Genomic DNA, 16,094 nt, shown 5'->3' on the forward strand with positions numbered 1-16,094 from the left:
CGGGATATAAATGTGATAAACAATTAATTCTTCTTACATGTGTTTGTGGGTCATGGGTTTAAGTTCCCCAGCTAGCAGATCAGTTCACAGCTAAATCAGATTACCCTAAATAACAGTGAAACTAGGTTCCAAAAGTCAGCCATATCTGAGACTGACGCCTGAACAACCCTTTAAAAAAAAGAAGAAGAAGAAGGCCATAATGCCTTTACAGTCCTTCAACTCACCACCAACTTATCCTCTACCTGCAATTTCAACAAACAGCCTTCCCCAACCTGGTGCCCGCCAGATGTTTTGGATCACAATTCCCAGAATTCCTGCGCCCATTTGCCATGATGGCAGTGCTAATGGAAGTTGAAGTCCAATATATGCACCCAGGCTGGGGTAGGCTGTTCTATGTTTCAGCCTTCCAGACTCCCATATGGGTAACATCCCAGATTGCTTTCTCTTTTGCAAATAACCTTTATCGCCGTCTCATAATGCCAAACGGAAGTAGATACATTTCCCTAGCTCTTTTGTATTTTCTTCTCTCTCCTCTATTCCTTTTGACGTTATAAGAGCCTGGAGCTATAGGTCATCCATCTTTATCTACTGAACATTTTTAGTGGGAAAATGAATGCAATTCTCCTCTGCAGACAATGCCAATGTTCCTATATATACCGCTGTCAAGTGTTGCTTAGCAATCTCTATGGGGCATATTCTGCTAGCTAATTCTCATGCTTTGCATCTGCCTGTGCTATCCAAAATGTAGCAACACTATTTGATACCTTTTAAAAAAATCTATTTGGGCAGATGTTGTTTTTGAAAGTATTTGAAGTAGCATTCTTCACAACTGAATTCTAACATCAGGATTTTTGCCAGTTATCATCTTTGGTTTAACTCCCACACAGCCATGAACTCATCAGTTGGACACAGGCAAGCTTCCATTATTTCAGTGTGGACCCCACTCCAACCCTGTCCTTTCATCCACAGTTTGGAAATGATAATATTGGATTGTCTTATGGGGCAAGATGTTTGGGGGTGAGGTGTTAGCAGGGACGACCTTTGGGGATGGAGAGTATGGGTAGCAGGAGAGGAAGCCAGGAATGTCTCTTTCCTCAGATTTTAGTCTGAGCTGGAGAAGAATTCAGAACTTTTAATGTTCATCCCACAGTCGAGCCAGGCTTTTACAAGATCATGAAGTTCTTTTCTGAGCTTAGCTTCTGAGAACTTCACCAGTAACTATATTAGCTATGTGGTATTTCATAGTCATCTAGTTACCATTCTCTCTTATGTCAAAGAACGTTGCTATTCTTTCTTTACACCACAATCTTTTTATTAGCACAAGGAAGGCCAAGGGCAGTTCACAAAAACCACTTAATTATAAAATTACAATATAAAAAGTTAAATACTCCACAAAACATGCTATTACAAACCTCTAAATTCTTTAAACAAAAAACAAACACAAACAAAACAAGAAAACCCAAAACAAATGCATGCCATAAGGCCAAACTAGGGCTGCTGCAAAATGGCTTCCTTAAATTCACCTCATTTGCAGGCAACAAAATGGGGGAGCAATTTCATCTATTTCCAGGAGACGGGTGCAAAATGGAACTGAAGCAGGCTACCCATGGTATGGAGGGCAGCTGGGTCCTTGTTCTCTTTTCATTATACCTACTGTTCTGAGGAGGAGATACAGTTTTAGAGTCTATATGGCCCCATTCCATCCAGGGGTGTTATGAGAAGAAGGGGAAATTGATCAGCATTTACCAGATTTTAATTTGTCAGTTTCTGTCTTGGCTCCACCTGACAGGAGGCAATATGTTATTTCTAATATCAGAGGTGCTATGCCTCTCTATACCATTTGCTGGAAAACACAGAGAAGAGCATTATTGGGCTCATATCCTGTTTGTGGGCTTCCCAAGGGCAGCTGGTTGGCCACTGTGGAAAGAGAATGCTGCACTATATAGGCTTTTCGACTGATCCAGCATAGCTCTTCTTATGACTTGCTATATTTCATCAGGCTCTGCCTCTGCTCCATTAGATTCTGCCCTGGGTTGATCTCTGATCTCCCCAGATATGCCTGCCCTGGTTAAGCTACCCAAAAGGTGAGCATTACTGAAATCAAAAGCTGAAAAACTTAGCTGTATGTACTCTGTTGCTGAAAAAACAACAAAAGCTCATACAGCACCGTAAACATTAACTGTTTTATTGTTACATAAACAGCAATCCACCTGAATTCCATATTTCCTGGCTCAGAAATATAAACCTTTGTGGGCTCATAATACAAGACAAGCATTGCGCCCCCAAAACAACTTCCTCAGCTCAGATTAAAATCCAATTCAGAGAGGAATTTAAGCCTTTTATCCCTCTCTCCCATCCCCACTTTCCTTGCTGCTCTGGTAACAGTAGAAAGAGGAAGGAAGGTCTGTTTCTCCCCTCCCCAATCTGATGCCAGGCATGCAGCATGCCAGTTACACAGAGGGCTGTGGGAGCCATACTTGCCAGTTCTCCAGATGCCTGGCACACTGCTGTAGCACAGTTCTAGGTGACAGAAAGGGGATAGAGAGAGACTTTCCCCAGTTCCCTTCAGGCCACTGCTGGAGCACCAACAAAGGGGAGAACTGGATCTTGTTGCATTCCTGATGACACTGTGATGTTCAGCTGCCTGATATGTATTAAATGTAAATATTTTCAAACTTATTGTTGATATTATGCATAAAGTTCCAGGAAGTAAGTAGGTCTCACAATCCTGTAAGTACAATTGGTACTTACAGGATTAGGTAAGTAGAAAGCATAAGGGGTGGTGGTGAATGCCTGAGTGCTGAATGGATGGTGGCGGGGGAGTGCTTGGATTGGCTGGCTGTGTGAGAGTGGGAGGAGCTGGAGAAATATAGCTCTTGGTGCGGCCTTGCTTCCGGGTGGACCAGGGCGCTCAGTTCAAGCCCGGGCCCAGCGACGATGGAGCAGGTAAGTGGGGTGAGGTGGGGTGGGGTGAGGGCTTGCTTGGAGCTGCCGCCGCCGCCCTACATTCCCCATCCTGCTGTCCCAGCATTCCTGACCATGGGACATACTGACTTGCAGTGATGGTCGTCGCAGTCCAACACCTTTGGAGGGCACCAGGTTGGGGAAGGGCTGCTCTAAACAAAACAAAAAGTAGGTGGCTCTAAGTTGTTCGTCATCAGTTTTCCACAACCCCACAGTCACCTCTGCATATCCTATTCTCCATCCTGTCCTCATGGTTTATCTGCTTTGGGAGAATGAGAATTTCACTGGTACTTTCTGCCTCCTTAGGGAGGATGTGGCGTTAAGGCTTGTGAGCCTTAACTCCCAATTTCCCTGCTTTTTGGTGCTTGGTTAAAACTACATCCTGAACGTTGTTTTGTAAACCGTAGTTTTTTTGTTTATTGAATATATAGTTGAGCTTACAGGAAGACAGTAGTGTAGATTCTAATAGTAGGAGAAGTGGATGATTATAAGACAGAAGTGGATGATTATAAAACAGAAGTGGATGATTCTGTGGGAGATATTGGGTTGAGAATAAAGATATTTGAGTATACAGACAGTAGTGTGTATATAATTAGGTGAAGAGAGTGAGAGGCACATAGTGGAGAAATCTGTTAAGAAAGAACATACAGAAACCAATACGCTTAGAAGCCTTGTAACCATATGCATTGCAACTTAGGAAACCATTAAGCTTGTTGATATGCAATTACTTACGTTAATAAATTCCAATTAATTTCAAACAACTGTTGTGGTCTGTGGAAGAGTGACTGAGGAGGGAACAGTTCATGGTGGCAGTGGAATGGGAAACTGAGGACTAGGTTGCTGGGCTGTGGAGCTGTGGGGCCTAAAAGAATAAAGGCGAGACAAGAGCAGCAGCTATAAACCTAAACCCTTACACGCATCATCAGCACAGGGGGATTGAAATAGGTCCTGAGTGCTAGTGGCATGGATAGTCTTGTCAGGTAGCCTGTGGGTGGCACAGGTGAAGGCAAGACATCACAGACACGAACTCCAAATCGGCCTTCGAATTGAGCTTGGAATAAGTTTTTCTGAAATTGGGCAAGGTAGTTATGTTTTTCTGTAGTTTTTGTTTTCTGTGGGGACAAATAAAATCACGGCGGCATCCCCAACTCCCCCACGTGTCAGGGGTGAGAGAGAAAAAATGAATTGAATTTGTTTTAAAGTTACATCACAGGTCTAGCACTGGCCTACCTTGCAGGGTTGTTATGAGGGTGAGAGAATCAAAAAAGATACAAATTTAACTGGTTTAAAAGTTAACTCACCAGCCTAGCACCAGCCTACTGCTTTAAGATGATTACCTCGCAGACATATATCTTAGGGGCCCCGAGCAATGCTGGGTATATCAGCTAGTCTCTACCTATAAAGCCGAAAGTATGTGTGTGGGATGTATGTCCGGAAATGTTTACTCACTTTCAGATGAGTTAGAAACTTGGAATTTTGTGAGCTGATAGGTCTGGCTGTACAATGTACCAGAAAAAAACTAAAAAGGGAGGAAGGGGACTCACTCTGTGTATGCCCAGAAATAGGGCCAACGAAGGGGGGTAAGTGCCCGGCCTGGCCCCAGCCCTTCAGTACAGGCTCCTCATGGAGCACTTGATGAGCAAGAAGCACAGGACGAGGCAGCAGGACTTGACCGGAGCTGGGCATGTCCACTGATAACCGCTTACCTCCCCTCCTTAGTGATGCTACTCCTCGATGCTCTATTGAGGAGCAGCATCAGCAACGAGAGTAGGAAAGCGTCTCTCAGAGCCAAAGGTATGCTGAAAGGTGTAGTACTGGCATGTAGAGTGGCTAATTTTAAATAAAGCGTGGATTAGCAAACCAGGTCACTATGTGCAAACCAGGTCACTATCTCTAATCCTAACTTAGCTCCCACTTTCCTGAGCTCTCACGAACTGTCTTAGTTGTCCTTCTACCTGACTTTCTCCAACTGCCACTCACCCTGCCCACCACTCCATTCTAGCCTCAACTATCAGTCATTCCTCCATTCAGTCTTATGTTTCAATGGTACAGTCAGGCTTTTACATAAAAATCATAAACTTTACTCAGTAATTCCTACAACTGTCTTGGAATGTTGTGGTTTAATTATAACAGGGGGGGGAATGCAACATAAAAAATCTCATCAAGTTAAAAGGCCTTGGAAAATTAATAATAATAATAATAATAATAATAATAATAATAATATACTTGGCACTGGAAAGCCATTAATATAGTCTCTAGGCAGCCCTGCCTGGGAAAAAGAAACCCATAAGCAGGGTGCCACAACCTCGCAGACATATATCTTGGGGGGTGGGGAGCAACGCCGGGTATATCAGCTAGTAATTAAATAGAATAATATAGGAGATGCCACACAGTGCTTCCATAGAACCTATTGGTCACAAATAATACCATAAAATATGTTAACATTTTACATTCTGAAAGGATAATTATATTAGTCATTCTATGGAGTTGAATATAGTCATAAAACATATTTTCAAAGGAGAAAGTGATAGATGCAGTGCACAATATTGCGAAAAGTGCAAAATTCTATTCTGTAATTATATGGATGGCAGGTAATTGTATGTGTATGCGTGCATGGATATGCATTTAATATATGCAACACCAACAACTGATAACAACCCCATTCAAGAAAATGATTGATTGATTTTATATCTTCAAAAATTAATCCCATCTAAAATTTAAATGGGAGAACTTTTGATTCCCAAATGTTGCATTTAAATTACATTTCCTGTTTGGAACTAAAGTAAACACACCATCATCAGCATCACCAACAGAATCTGCTATCTGTAGTTTTCCTAGAGCAAAGAAAAGCTTCAAGGAATGACAGATTAATAAAAATGAAGTAATAGCTAACAGCAGTAAACATCAGCTTTCAAAGAAACAAATGTAGACAGCAGAGGGCACCAAAACCCTTTTGTTCTTGAACACCCAAACAAATGTAGAAGTTGGAAGTTGGAACCCTATGTAGAGTCTCCTGCAAAATATGGCATGTACACATGTTCAATTCTTTATTTGTAGGAACATATAGCTAACATGAGCTCTTATACACAGTGTACTTTAAGGAAGGAAAGGAAAGGAACCTCTCGTGCAAGCACTGAGTCATTACTGACTCTTGGAGGGACACCAGCTTTCGCTGACATTTTCTTGGCAGGCCTTATAGCGGGGTGGTTTGCCATTGCCTTCCCCAGCCGTTATTACCTTTCCCCCAGCTAACTGGGTACTCATTTTACCGACCTTGGGAGGATGGAAGGCTGAGTCGACCCGAGCTGGCTGCCTGAAACCAGCTTCCCCTGGGATCGAACTCAGGCCGTGGGGAGAGTTTCAGCTGCAGAAACTGCTGCTTTACCGCTCTGCGCCACACGAGGCTCAGACTTTAAGGAACCTTAAACTAATCAATCTCAATTTCTTTCTCTTAATGCAATTTAGATTTTGGGATATAAAATCTGAAATTGTTTTCTTGATGCCAAAGATATTATGCCTACATTGTAACCTATTGCTGTCTGCTGCTTTGATAATCCCAAGAATCACAGCACAGGCTTCTTCTTAATGAGCAGGTGAGTTTATTTCTGCAACCTTTGCAGCCTACTGGGAAAGAAAATGGTCCCTGCCTAACAATTGATAAGAAAGTGGGCCAAATTATCACATAGGACTATGATACTGTAAGTAGAGCTATAAATAATAGTTGTGCAAGAAATCATTGAGGATCTGGTAGCATTAGGAACATCTCTATTAACATTTTAGGAGGTGGTACGGTTCGGAGTGAATTGAACATCCACTCAAATATTTCTTAAGGCTTTTTCACAATAAAGTCTGGATATTTTTTAAAAGTCATATGTTGCTGCTATTGTTGTCAAGTGAGATCTAGCATGGGCTTTAAAGTATCCACTTACATATAACTACTCTATAAATACAAGTCATGTTAGGATAGTCTTGTTATCACCCTTTGCTGAAATACCTACATTTAGATGGATGTGCTCCTTTCAGACAAAATGAGGAATAAAGTAACATTTTTTCTTCATTGCGTTCTTTTCCCCAGTAGGAAAGGGCTGTTGATCCGTTTTCCTATTGTGCACTGCTAGTACAATAAATGTACACTGTCTGTCTAGCAATAAATACCATAGGGGTATTTGGCAGCCACCTCCCATGATTCTCCCAAATAGTCGCCTTTTGAGCTAAACATTGTCACATAATTCTCTGACCGTGGGAAGAAAAAGAAAAGATTTTGTCTTTGTTAAGCTTGTTAGTTGAGTGGATAAAAGGAGTCCCTATCTTGCCTTAAATATTACTGTGATCAGTAAATATTTAAATTAAATTACCATTATTTTAAATTTATTGAATATTATGCCTTAAATATTACTATTTCTTTGTAGATAGGCTTTGATATAAAAAGCAAACCAAGCTGAAAGCATATTCCATCCTGAAATCAATAGAACTATAATGGAGCACAAAATACCCAGAAATATTTCTTTAAGACTTACTATGTTTACACTGAGAAATGAAAGGATGTTTCCCTTTACAATGCATGAATGTTTCCCAGTACATAAGTATTTTCTCATACTAATAGAGTATTTAAATCTCCCTATTTAGCACCGAATAGATATTTATCCATTCCTATGTGGATTCCACTTTGATTACGGAATCTGTGGATATGTCTGTGACTTGTCCTGTTCTTATGGTTATTTTTCAGCTTGTTGAGCCTGAGGATGTGAACAGGGTTATTGGAAGTGTGAGATAGACCACTTGCAGGTCTCAACCCTTTGTCCATCCTAGCCGATTAACAGAGCTAGAGGTGGACTGGTCACGTGACAAATGCTTTCATCACACAACTAGGTTAGACTATTGTAACACACCCTAGATGGGTCTACCTTGGGAAAATGTACAAATACAGAAGCTGATGCAGAATGCTACAGCCAGAGTGTTAACTGAGGCCTGCTTTCCACACGTGCTACATAATCATTTTCTGCTTTTTTAAAACAACAACAACACACCACCACCACAACAACAACAACACACCACACAATTCCTATATGTGAACTGACAAAACATTAGGACCCACAAACATTTTCATCATCTCCTTTTACTCCAAGAACAGAATTTACTTTAAAAAATTGAGCTTCCAACTACTGTATTTGCTGTCTTGAGAAACCTACCAAGCCGGGGAACTTTCTTGCCATATAACTGAGTGAGGAAGGTTTCTGGAGAATGTGAAATGGTCATGTCATGTGGTGTGTGTGTGTGTGTGTGTGTGTGGAGGGGGAGTTTCCTTTCCTCCCTCCTGAAACCTCCCTCTGTAGTGCAAGAAGAGGATGCTTCTTTGTTTTTTTAACTACATGGAGCACATTCACTTGACCCTAATACCCTCTTCTCCAGCTTGTTCGGGTCTCAACCTGACTAATTCCTTCCATTTTATTTTGCTTCCACAAACCAGCCTGACTTTTTTTAAAAAAAATCTTTAAATTTGCAATCTAAAAATACTTCTGCACACTCAGGCAGTCTCCCGAGTATACAGAATCTATTATCTTATTGTGTGTGGCACCATTTCACTACCGAACAGAAAAGCACCAGACCACCTAAGTTTGACATTAGAAGAAATTAGCATGTCTATTTCACCCTTCTTAAAGATATAATCTTGCCAACAATATTAAGTATATATAGTTGTACGGTGTTACACAAACACATAAATATACAGAATATACCATTTCAGAGCAAGCAATATTTCCTGGTACCATACTACTCCTTACTCACACGCAGGTTTGCAAGACTGAGTTTTACTGCCTGGTTTAATGACTAATGTCAAGATATCTACAGATAGAAACTATCTGAATGCCCAGAAAGCGCTCTAGCCAGAGGTTATTACTGGAAAAAAATGACAGAGTACTTGTTCCAGTCTTAGCAGCTTGCTCTAATTGGAAAGCTTCTCTACTAGATTAATGAGAGAAAATTCTCTCTTCAAATTTGCACAGTGGCTCTTCTCAAAAGAGTTATTTTGCTGCTCTCACTTCATTCATTTGGATCACATGGACATAGATAATACCAATTCTGCCTTAAAAGCAAGAAAGGAAAAAACACAGAATATTTCATAATATGGAATGAATCAAAGAAAAACAAATATTTTAACTGAATAGTTAGACTGTAAATATGGGAGGGCATGTGGAGATGAGAATTGCTTGGAAACTCATTATAACACTTTCCAACATGAAGCAAGCTTACTCAGCCCAAAGTAACTACATATTATTCATTCTGGTAGTTTTGGCCCATCTAATATATATTTAAAAACCCATAGTTTTAAAGCAGGAGCAGCCAGACTTCAGGCTTGTAGAATCTGCTTAGTATTTTTAAATTTTATTTTAATAGAACCATGAGCTTTCCCACCAACTGGAGTCTGGTACAAAATAATAGCTTGGGCAAATGGAAGGGAGGCAGATGCAACATTTTGGCCTACCTCGTCATAGTTTCTACCCACTCCTGTTTTAAAGGATGAGACGCCGAGAAGCCTTTCACAGAAGGATGTATTTAGATTTTTATTCTGCTCTATTAAGAAGGTTCAAGATGAACACATTTGAAACCAAATACTGACAGTGTAAATACAACAAAACAACACATGACAAATTCCAAATGAAATTCAAATCCAATTAGATGCCCATCGATGGCCATTAAAAACTAGCTCAAAGTGAAAATGCAAAATGTTATGCACTACAAAAGTCATCATATAAAAGTATCTGATGTTAATCTGAAGCATGTACAGAAGAAAAGTTACCATCAGACTAAACTTGACCACACACATCTGAAATATTAATGCATTTTCAGTATTATTTACATAGGAATGGACTTAATTTAAGTCCATAAGATGACACACAGGGGATCCCGGGATCAGGGAGGGATCATCCCTCCGTTGCCCCAGGATATAGCCCTCCCTTTGGGCCCGCTTTTCTGTGGTCTCAGGCTGAGCCCGAGACTGCGGAACGTCTGGCCCGTTTCCGCAGCTTGACCCCGCTCCGCGCGATTACTTTATAATCTAACTTTTAGATATCTCAGCATTTCCTATGAGGACTTTTAAAAATAGTGTACCTAAAAGTAAAATAGTTGGGCATGATCCAGTCAAAGTGAATCATTTCACCATTGATTCAGTGTGGAAGGTGGGGAATCAATGGATGTTGGGCAAAGCAATCCTATTCTCTACATACACTGGGACAGGAGATACACAACCATCATTTATATGAGTTCAGCTCATAAGGGAACAGGAAAACACTCAACACATAAAATACAAATGTGACAGCAGACACACACCCAACATCCCTGGAAACACTGCCAGGGGCAACCAATCAGGGACTATGCTGGTAGCAACACCCATGTGCTGCAAGCAAGAGAACTCTGCAGTGCAGTCTGAGGGAATCAACCTATGGAAGACAAGCCAGGGGCAAAGCCATTACATAGCCATACCCTCAATATACAAGAAACACTAGAGAACTAGGCAGCAACCACAGGCATAGCCAAAGGAGGCCCATGCCTACTTTAGTACACAGCACCACAAACACACACAAATGCTGAAGGGGATAACATTTTACCTCTCAACCCCACCATCCAAAGGAAGAAAGGGGGGGGGGGAACCCAGACAGAAACAATTGAAGCAACTGTTGTATTGTAGTCTACAAAGCAAGCAAAAAGATACACCAGGGATTGCTGGTTCTGTTTCCCCATGAGAAAAACATTTAACCTCCCATCCCTACATGGAAGAAGTCAGTGGGAGGTCGATTTCTTGTGCCAGATATGGGACTGCTGTAAATTCATGAGGAATAAGGCTAGGGATGGCTACTAGTCTTTATGGCCATATGCTACCTCCGGTATCAGAGGCAGTATGCCTATGTACACCAATTGCTGGGGAACATGGGTGGGAGGGAGCTGTTGCACACATGCTCTGCTTGTGGGTTTTCCATGGTGTCCTGCTATGGCTGAATCAGCCTCAGAGTTAAACAAATTATGGGGAAATCCAAAAGGGCAAGGGAACAAAGCAGGTAAATGGTCATGTACAAAAATTCTAGTCTGCTTTGGGTCAAAGCACAGTTAAGCAGTAAGTCATCATACACAGTCCAGAAGCAGAGTCAAACAAGATGTAAACGGTCTATAGCACAGAAAGGTAATCACAAGGTAAGGTCCAAAAAGCAAGATCCAAGGCACAGCAGCTGATGAACAATGTTGCTCCAGCAGTGGCTAGGCTAAAACTGAAGGCTTGTATTGCCAGAGCTGGAGGAAGGCCTTGCTCCCAAGGAGTCCTCTTTTTAATCAAAAACTCATTGTCAGAGGAGCACTAGTGTCTTGCCTCTTGAGCGTGGCTGCCCAGCCTCTGCCCTCCTCCTGCAGGGATGGGCAAGTGGTGATCTCCTCTGAGGACCCAGGCTCCCCTAGATCTCCTGTATGGGTGGTCCCTCGGCATTGTCTGTCTCTAGAAGCTCTAGTTCCTCCTCAGAGGAGGATTCCTCCAGCAAGGGTATGACACATGGGCAGCTGGTTGGTCACTTTGTGAACAGAATGATGGACTAAATGGTCCCTTGGTCTGATCCTGCATTGCTCTTAAAACTGCAGTATGCTCTTAAATTTACAGTATCGATGCGGGCGTGGCCATGACTTGAAGAGGCAGAAGGCATAGCGTGTTCTCTTCCCCTGTGCTCCCTTTGTCCTGCTTATGACTCCACTGCATTCTAGCCAGTTTGCCAGTAGAATAGCTCCATTGGTATTGTGTTCCACCAATGGACCTTGGGAGTTCAAACCACTGGCATATCATGGGTTGCAGCACTGTAGCATGGCTTCTGCCAAATCCTATAGGCCTGCAGTTGCTGTAACTTGAGTAGGACTGAGCCATAACTTTCCCATTGACATCCATAGGCCATAAAACACCACGGGTAACTCCAACCAGACCTTTGGCAAACAATCAAAAGAAGACTGTGTTTCAGTTATTATCTGTTTATTAATTTGTTTTCATGCTGTTCAAACTGCTACGTATGTCTACAACTTGTAAACTAATTAATAAACTCTGTGGTTAATAACTAAAATTAATAAACATTTATATATTTTGTAACTTTGGCAGTCTACAGACATGTTGAGCAAATGGGGACAGCACATGCTCCACTTGCTATGTATCAAACAGCATGAAATGTTTTGATTTCAGGCAGGTGTGATATAAAATTTCAGTGAGCTATAAAAAGAGACTCTGATATACCTTGGTTTAGTTGCACTTAGATTTTATAACAGTTGTTCTGTGCTGCAGATACATTATTTTACTAATGGAGAAAGGAAAATGGGGGTTATGTATTATCCACTTTCATCGATGGGATTAACATCTGTGTAGAATATCTCTCACAGGATTTTCCTCATCACAGTGATCTGTTGCCTTCCTCCTGCCTCATCTTGAAGCACATGTTCTGCATGGATCAAGTTTTGCATGCTATGCCTCTGAAGGGTCAGCCACAGGTTCACTTCAGTATGTGAAGTAACTAGGGTGACCATATGAAAAGGAGGACAGGTCTCCTTTATCTTTAACAGTTGAATAGAAAAGAGAATGCATGCAGCACCTGGTGAAATTTCCTCTTCATCCCAACAATTAAAGATGCAAGAGTCCTGCCATCTTGACCAAATACAAAAGAGGGCAGTGCTCCTGCGGCTTTGACTGTTGTGAAGAGGGAATTTCACCAGGTGCTACATGCACGCAAATGACACCTGCTGAAATTCCCTTTTCTATGCAACTGTTAAAGATACAGGAGCCCGGTCCTCCTTTTCAAATGGTCATCCTAGAAGTAACAAGACATGGAAAAACTTCTGCTTGAGACTTTGGAAAAGCTGCTGCCAGGCTGAATAAACAGCATAGGGCTAGGTGGTGTAATACTAGTCTGGCAGCATAAGGCAGCTTTCACCTGACTGTAAAATGGTGTAATGTGTACAGGCCCGGTGCTGCCATAGAGGCAACTCAGGCGGCCGCCTAGAGCACCAAGCAAACCAGGGCGCCGAACAGCATACCCGGAAGCTGCTCTCCTAGAGCGGCTTCCAGGTGTGCTGTTCCAAAGCCGCCGCCCCAGCCTCTGCCCAACCCCAGCGTCCTGGCTCCTTCGAAGCCAGGATGCTGGGGTTGGAGGCGGAGGCTTCAGTATGGCGTGCCAGGAAGCCACTTCCAGGCGCGCCCCTTCATATTTTTTTCCTTTTTTTAACCAGCTGACCAGCCTGCGGGGGGGGGAGCAGCAGCAGCAGGGGCAGCCGGGCGGTGGGCGGCCTCGGCGGCCCCTCAGCAACGGCGATGGTGGCGGCTCCTCACATCCTGGAGGCAGCTGTGAGGGGGTCGGTGGGCCGGCCCGCAGCGGCGGCCCCACCCTGCTCCATCTGCGCCGCCGCGCCTCGGCTCCCATCCTGCCCTGCTTTGCCTCGCCCCTGCCTGGCTCTTGCCCGCGACGCGCTCCAGCTCCACGACCCAGGCGTGCCGCTTCAAAGCCTCTGCCCTGCCCCCTGCCCCCAGCATCCTGGCTTCAAAGCCGGGAGTGGGCAAGCGGGGGGGGGCTTCAGAACACGCCTGCCTAGGGCATGATATAGTCTGGCGCTGGCCCTAAATGTGTATCCAGACAGTAGGCTAAACCCAAAACTTGAAATGAAAAGGTTTAAACATTGTATTGGGGGGCGGGGGGCGGGATAGGTTGTACCAAAATGTGAATCTGCGGCCTTAGCTAGACCTAGCTTTTGTTCTGGGGCAGAGGAGGGGAGATCTCGCATTGGGATTAACGCGAGATCTCTGCCCTGTTTACACATAAGGCGTGACGACCTCAGGAAGAGAGGTGTCCCGCCCGCCATTTTTTTTGTTTTTTAAAGAGGATGTAGCACACGAATGCTTGTGCGCTAAAAGTAAGTCTTTTTTTAAAAAAAATTATTTGGTTTCCCCGCTCCCCCCACCCTAACCTTGATGGGCGCAGCACTCCTGGCTCCACACAGTAATTGCGCAGAGCGGGGTCAAGCCGCGGAAATGTGCCAGACATTCCGCAGTCTCGGGCTCAGCCTGAGACCACGGAAAAAGCGGGCCCAAAGGGAGGGCTATATCCCGGGGCAAGGGACGGATGATCCCTCCCTGATCCCGGGATCCCCTATGCATCATCTGGATGCACAGGGACAATCCTGGGGTTCGCCCCGGGATATAGCCTGGTCTAGCTAAGGCCTGTGTTGAATCATTCATAAAACCAAGATGCACATGTATGTATAAATCAAGAAAAATCTCGAGTGACATATTCTAGGCTATTTTAGTAGCCTATTGCTTAAATTGCTCACAAAATTATAAGAGTTGTAAAAGAAAAATGATTTGATTATACCAAGTCCTCTCATTATGGAGAAAATTATAAATAAGGTTCATTCAGGCTAGTGACAGAAATCTAAATATTAAAGGGAGGTATTCCTTCCCCCCCTCCTACAAAAATATTCCTAATACTATACACATTGATTATTTATTTATTTATTTATTACATTTCTATACCGCCCAATAGCCGGAGCTCTCTGGGCGGTTCACAAAAATTAAAACCATTCAAAGTATAAAACAACAGTATAAAACCATAATATAAATACAATATAAAAGCTAAACCAGATAAAAACAGCAGCAATGCAAAATTACAAATTTAAAACCATGTTATTTAAAATTTATAGATTGTTAAAATGTTGGGAGAATAAAAAGGTCTTCACCTGGCGTCTAAAAGCATATAATGTAGGTGCCAAGCGAACCTCCTTAGGGAGCTCATTCCACAGCCGGGGTGCCACAGCAGAGAAGGCCCTCCTTCTGGTAGCCACCTGCCTCACTTCCTTTGGCAGGGCCTCACGGAGAAGGACCCCTGAGGATGACCTTAGGGTCCAGGCAGGTACATACGGGAGGAGGCGTTCCTTCAGATAACCTGGCCTCAAGCCGTTTAGGGCTTTAAATGTTAATACCAGCACTTTGAATCCGGCGGACCTGGACTGGCAGCCAATGAAGCTGGAAAAGGACTGGCGTAATGTGATCTCGTCAGCCAGTCCCTGTTAGTAAGCGTGCTGCCCTGTTTTGCACCAGTTGAAGTTTCCGGATCGTTTTCAAAGGCAGCCCCACGTATAACGCATTGCAGTAATCCAAACGAGAGGTTATCAGAGCATGGATAACTGTAGCTAAGCTATCTCTGTCCAGATAAGGGCGCAGCTGGTATATCAGCCTGAGCTGATAAAAGGTGCTCTTTGCCACTGAGTTCACCTGTGCCTCAAGTGACAGTTCTGGATCCAAGAGCACCCCCAAACTACGGACCCGATCCTTTAGGGGGAGTGCAACCCCGTCCAGGACAGGGCAAACATCACCTCGCCGGACAGAAGAACCACCCGCTAACAGTACCTCCGTCTTGTCTGGATTGAGCTTCAGTTTATTAGCCCTCATCCAGTCCATTACCGTGCCCAGGCACTGGTTCAGAACAGCCACTGCCTCACCTGGGTTTGATGAAAAGGAAATGTAGAGCTGGGTATCATCTGCATATTGATGACACCTCAGTCCACATCTCTGGATAACCTCCCCCGGCGGCTTCATGTATATGTTAAACAGCATAGGGGATAAGATAGAGCCCTGTGGAACCCCATGGCTTAGGTGCCACGGCACAGAGCAATAATCCCCCAGCACCACCTTCTGGAATTGGCCATCCAAGTAGGAGTGGAACCACTGCAACGCAGTACCTCCAACTCCCAGCTCAGACAACCTATCCAGAAGGATACCATGGTCGATGGTATCGAAGGCCGCTGAGAGGTCTAGGAGAACCAACAGGGTCGCACTCCCCCTGTCTGTCTCCCGACAGAGGTCATCCCACAGGGCGACCAAGGCAGTTTCCGTTCCAAAACCAGGCCTGAAACCTGATTGAAATGGATCTAGATAATCCGTTTCATTCAAGAGTGCCTGGAGTTGTCCTGCAACCACCTGCTCAAGCACCTTGCCCAGGAAAGGGATATTAGCCACCGGCCTGTAGTTGTTAACATCCTCCGGGTCCAGGTTAGGCTTCTTCAGGAGTGGTCTAATTGCCGCCTCTTTTAAAGAGGCCAGCACCACTCCCTCTCTCAAGGAGGCATTT

The sequence above is a fragment of the Elgaria multicarinata genome, chromosome 4, assembly GCF_023053635.1.
Source record: "Elgaria multicarinata webbii isolate HBS135686 ecotype San Diego chromosome 4, rElgMul1.1.pri, whole genome shotgun sequence".
NCBI classification, from domain to species: domain Eukaryota; kingdom Metazoa; phylum Chordata; class Lepidosauria; order Squamata; family Anguidae; genus Elgaria; species Elgaria multicarinata.